The sequence below is a fragment of the Ipomoea nil genome, unplaced genomic scaffold (genome assembly GCF_001879475.1).
Source record: "Ipomoea nil cultivar Tokyo-kokei standard unplaced genomic scaffold, Asagao_1.1 scaffold0706, whole genome shotgun sequence".
Taxonomy (NCBI): domain Eukaryota; kingdom Viridiplantae; phylum Streptophyta; class Magnoliopsida; order Solanales; family Convolvulaceae; genus Ipomoea; species Ipomoea nil.
Window position 1 is genome coordinate 2,726,747 of NW_017617134.1, and position 6,029 is coordinate 2,732,775.

A 6,029-nucleotide genomic window follows, 5' to 3' on the forward strand; every position below is an offset into this window, starting at 1 on the left:
GTCAACTTGTTGATGTATTGCATCATCATCAACCTCAAACTTGTTTGCAGTGAGTAGCAGTTCTGACATGTCCTCTCTATGGTAAAGGTAGAGGAGAGTATCATCACTACTCTCACATTTGCACTTGTAAATTTCATTGTCTGCAAATTAAATTAAATAATTAAATTAGCTGCATGCTGCATGATCGAAATGAATGAACTAAAAGAAAAAAATAGACTTTTCGTCGCTAAGTTATAGTATTTTGTGATAGCTAGCATGCATATAGCATACCCTTTATGGCAGTACCACGAAGCTTAACAAGTTCGTGTAGAACTGTTTTTACCATTCGTAATGGTTTGTCATCAGCTCCAGCTCTAAGTAATCCATCAAACCAAAACCCGAAGAAAATATTTAATTAATGAAGCAGAGCCAAGCATTCAGCAAGATATACCAAAATTCCAGACAAATAAGAATAATCATGCAATCTATTTACTATGTCTGTACATACCTCTTCCTGATTTCTTCCATACCAAGATCTTGTAGGTATATGTGAATGCTTTGAAGAATTCGGTGTAGGTCAACCTCATAAATGGTGCTTTGGAGAACCTATAACATATGAAAATGATTCAGAGAATTGTAAACCTCTAATACATAAAATGTATATTACTATTCCTAATACTTATATGGTTGATACCTTCCCAAGGGAAAGAATCACGTGAAGATTGCCACCTTACACTTGTGCAATACTCCTCGACTGTCTAGTCTCACTTGAGAAAACTAAAGAGAGATGTTCCGGCAATCCAAGGTGGTTCTTACCATTGGGGTATCAAACACAACTACCAAGAAAGTTTCTCATACTAATTCTAACAATACTACAAGTCAGTTCATTAAGTAACATAGATGATGAGCCTTAAACTAAATACAAGAAAAATTGATCAACATCATACAATGACAAGATCAAAGCAATTCCCATCTGAGGCAAAACTTGAGAAAATTTTAGGGGAAAAAAAATTAGTTTTTTTGCTTAGTTGCCAAATATTATAATGAAGCAAATTGGAGATTTCCCACAGAAAAGGTTTATAAATATATACTAATTAACAAATAGCCATAAAAAAAGAATAACTACCCATTAGAGCTTTTAATCCTTACTAAAACTCTACACACAGTTCACTTGAAACACAGAGCTAAACAAATTACCTATTAAGAATAGTACCAAAAAAATTACACAAATATGTGATAATATATACATGTATATGCATATAATAAATGCAATATTAAATGAATGTGTAATGCTTTAAAAGATTTATTCTAACCCAATACGTTCCTAAGAGTATATTCCAAATAGATGACAATCAGAAGTCACCACTGATAACAATTACAAGAGGATCACCTTGGTAAGTTTGATAAGACATTTCACAACCAACGGAGAACTTTTGATTTCTAACAGCTAGGGACTCATTTGCTGTTGGAGATGGCTACCTTGATGGGTCCAAAGGCCGTAAAAGATTGATGAGCACAACGAATGATGTTGTTCGATCAGCATTATAGAACATGCAGAATATGACCAACCAATTATAGTTAAGACACAAGAATAAAATCACTAAATTTCCAAAAGCAGACTCACCAAAATCTTAAGCATCAGAACATTCAAGGCTTTCAGAAGCTGACTACCATCATCCATTCGTGGAACCCTTTCATCTAGAAGCCAGAGCAAAAGCTCAGTAATAAGTATAGGAACAGTGCTCTCCTTGGCAGCATGAGCAAGATTTTTACTTTGAAAAGTCTGCATGAAGATATCAAAGGAAAACAGTTTAGATACACAGATTATTCCAAAACAAAAATCTGTCCCACCCAGTTCGTGCCTTCCGAACCTAAAGTATTTCTATAAAGTCAAGAGAAGGTTAGTGAATGGTAAAAGGAAATTGCCTGCATAAGTGTATTGAGAACATATTTGCAAGATCTTGATGGTATTGAGAACATATTTGCAAACTAAACTCAAAAGTCTTGGCTACCTGCAGCAGATATCAAACCAGAAGCAACATGAAACCAATGACAGAATAGGAAAAGTAGTAAGGTAAAGCTGCATTAAAGAATTTCTTGCCTTATTCCCTTAAAAAAAAATCAGAGAAATAGGAAGGTAAAATATTTGAAAACACCTGAGGTGGTGGGATGAAGGGACAGAAGTGAATGTCTCCTTAATGCTAACGAACTAAATCTTCAATGGCGTAAACAATATAATAACACTGGTAGAGGGATTTAAAACAATGCAACACCACACTCAACACTCAAAATTAACAATAACACATAAAAATTTACTTATTTAATTAAACATTTAACAAAATATTAACAGAGAAAAAAAAATTAAATACCTGGCTGAGGGGTTGCACCGCCGGTTGAGGAGTGAGGACCGTGAGTCGGTGAGAGGACTGATTTGAGGAGTGAAGGCCGGAAGGCGGAAGCCCAGAAGGCGTTGGAGGACGGACTATGGAGAAACCGGAGGGCGTGAGGGAGTGACCGGAGTTCGCCGACTCGCCGAGGGTGGAATCCAGTCGTCCAGAGAGGCGCGCGGTTGGCAGTGGACGGTGGAGCCGCGATGGACGGAGGATGGACGGATGGAGGACGGAGGGCTTGGCTGTGTTCAGACGGACGAAGGTGGAGGGGATTTTCAGAATTGGGGAATTTTGGGGGATTTGGGGAATTTTATGTACAAGACTTAAAGACGGCGCCAAGCCGCCAAATACAAAATTTTGGTGAAAATTAGATTGTAATAAAATAATTTTCAAATAACAATAGCGAGAGTAACAATAGCTTTTGTACTAATAGCGAGAGTAAATTTTTAAAATAATTATAAAATGTAAATTTCGTCACTAACTCATAAATTTTTAAGTAGAGTAATTTTTAACCCTTACAAAAGCTAGGCAAATAATACATTTAGTGATGGATATTTTTACCCGTCACTAATTTTTTGTCACTAAAAATTGTTTTTCTTGTAGTGGTTGGAGGCGGTGAGAGCACTGGGAACGACGGTGTTAGTCGGTGTTATTGTCGAAGGAGAAAATTTGCAATGGAGAGAAATTCGACGGTCGAATTGTTGAAGGCAAATGTTGCAAAGAGGGAAAAATTCGCACTAAGTTAAAACTTGCAAAGAGGGAAAGAATTGAATGAATTGTTTTTATTTTGCAAAGAGGGAAATAACATAACATATACAATATACTATATACTATGTATTAATATACTCCGTAATAAGGAAAATAACGAAATTTTATTTTAATTTTATAATAAGCCTTCATTTTTTCTAAATTAAATAAGTATATTCATGGTTATCAAATTATGAACATATAGTTCTGTGATCTGTGAATACAGAGTTCAACAATTGGAAATATGAACATCGAAAATTATGAACATAGAGTTCTGTAATTGTGAATATATAGAGTTCATTCATTATGAATATGAATTTCAAAAAAATTATGAATATATAGTTCGGTAATTATGAACATAGAACATTGTGCACCATGCATGGTGCACACGGTTACACAACATAATTTGCCCTTTATTACCCAGAGATTTATTACCCAGACAGCTGGCGGCCCAATTATTACAAAGATCACGGCAAAAGAAATGAGTTATAGCTAACTGTACGACATCAACTACTCTTTCATATGGCAAATTATTGCATGGACCATGGTCCACACAATTGTGTAGACCATGAATATCAGGTACATTTTTAATATATTAAAAGTACATTATTTTTGTACTAAAGGTACATTATTTTTGTACTGAAGGTACATTATGTAAAATAATGTACCCTTAGTATATTAAAAATATACTTTCAAAAAATGTACCTTACGTACATAAATAATGTACCCTTAGTATATTAAAAATGTACTTTTTATTTATGGTCCACACAATTGTGTGGACCATGGTCCATGCAATAATGATTGCTTTCATATCCATTCTCCACCTGTCCCATGCATGTCGGAAGGGTCGATTACCAACATGATAATTATTATTATTATTTGAATTTATAGATTGGTCTTAATTGTAATTGAAAATAAAATTTTAATAAATTGACAATGAAATTTTGGTGAATAATTTTATATTTAAATATGAACGAAAATAGAACTATTAAATTAACTTTTGAATTGTATTCTTTCTTTGTTAAATTTTTATGCATTATATTTGGACAAAAAAAAATTAATTACATTTTTATTTTTGTTCTAGATCTTGTAAACATCTATTGTCATCTCGTAACAAAAACAATGAAGGTCCAAATTATAGGTAAAAGATAATGTGTAACACTTTAGTAAACAAGAGTTGGTGTGACTTTGTGGGTTTAGCCTAAATACATAAGTGTTAGTGTGGCTTGGTGGGTTTAGCTTGGTTCTACTTTATACAATCATTGTCTTGGTTCTCAGGGACAACATAGAACCAAACTTGTTATATATTTGATGTTGCACTTAAATACACAAGTGTTGGTGTGGCTTGGTGGGTTTAGCTTAGTTTATTATGTTAGAAGTTTTGGGTTCCATTTTTCCTAGAGGCATCCTAACCTATTTTATAAAATCGTTGTCTTGGTTTTCATAGACAACCCAGTTATATACCAGATGTTGCACTTTGGTATATAAGAGTTTGTGTTGCTTAGTTGGTTAAATCTTATTTGTTATGTTTGAGGTTATAGGTTCAACTCTTGTTATTAACATCCTTGTTTTTATTTTATACAATTGTTGTCTTTTATAAAATAATGATGCGCAAAGACAACGATTTTTTATAACCGTTGTCTTTGTAGTGTTGTGTATTCAAATACGCTTAAAGACAACATACCAAAGACAACGTTAAATAAAACCGTTGTCTTAAACAAATAAAGAACACGCAACGACAACGGTTATATAAAACCGTTGTCATTGTAGTGTTGTGTATTCAAGTGCTATTAAAGACAACACATAAATGACAACGGTTAAATAAAACCGTTGTCTTTTATAAAATAATAATGCGCAAAGACAACGGTTTTAAAAAACCGTTGTCTTTGTAGTGTTGTGTATTCTAGTGCGCTTAAAGACAACACACAAACGACAACGGTTAAATAAAACCGTTGTCGTTTTTTAAAAAAAGAGCGCACAAAGACAACAGTTTTAAACAACCGTTGTCTTTTTAGTGTTGTGTATTCTAGTGTGCTTAAAGACAACACAGCAACGACAACGGTTAAAAAAACCGTTGTCTTTTTAAAAAAAAAAAACGCACATAGACAACGGTTTTAAAAAACCGTTGTCGTTGTGGTGTTGTCTTTTCACAATATGCACAAAGACAACACACTTATAACAACGGTTATATAAAAACCGTTGTCTTTGACAAAAATGTTGCATCAAAGACAACGGTTTTGGACCAAACTGTTGTCTTTTATACAAAAGACAACACTTTTCTTAATAACTGTTGTCTTTCTAGTGTTGTCTATGTGCACTTTTCTTGTAGTGATTTTAAAAAAAGCATTGGGCATTATCCCAATTGCGCAATGCGCGTAAAAAACTAGTACTAATATAAGTAGTTTGAACAAACCCTTCCATTACAAGTATAAAAACATAAGCGTATTAAAAAAAAAAATAAAAAAAAAAAAATAAAAAAAAAAAAAAAAGGGCCAATGAAGGCCTAAATGAAAAATGGCCCTAAAACTCGATCACAAGAGTCTTAGACAACCAAATGAGAGGCAAAAAAATAAAACTAATTAAAAGAAAAAATAACAGCAGCTAGCCTCCATGTGCCCTAAGTAAACTTGAAAGCCGCACTTATTGTGTCCCAAAAGATAAGGCATTTGATATGATCATTTGTTAGAAATAAAGTTATTTAAGCGTTCTTTCACTCTAATGGTATCCATTCCAAGTCTAGGTGTAAATGCCTATTCAACAAAAAATAAAGAAAAACAATTAGCATTTTCATCAACAAACTCATAATCAACAACTAAAGATAAATCAACGATGCAACGTAACCTGCCAAAACATGCATAATCGAGTGTGGGGTATTGACAACTAAGTTGGTTCAATTCTTGGGTGGTAGATTAT

General features: G+C 33.5%; 1 long non-coding RNA gene across 1 annotated transcript; it reads right to left on the minus strand.

Moving 5' to 3' along the window:
• Positions 1–321: 321 nt before the first annotated feature.
• Positions 322–1,533, minus strand: LOC109176327. Its single transcript, XR_002053362.1, has 3 exons — positions 1,370–1,533; positions 488–585; positions 322–353 (listed from the first exon to the last, which is right to left on the minus strand). It is a non-coding gene; the product is annotated as an uncharacterized LOC109176327 (long non-coding RNA).
• Between the last annotated feature and the right edge of the window lie 4,496 nt (positions 1,534–6,029).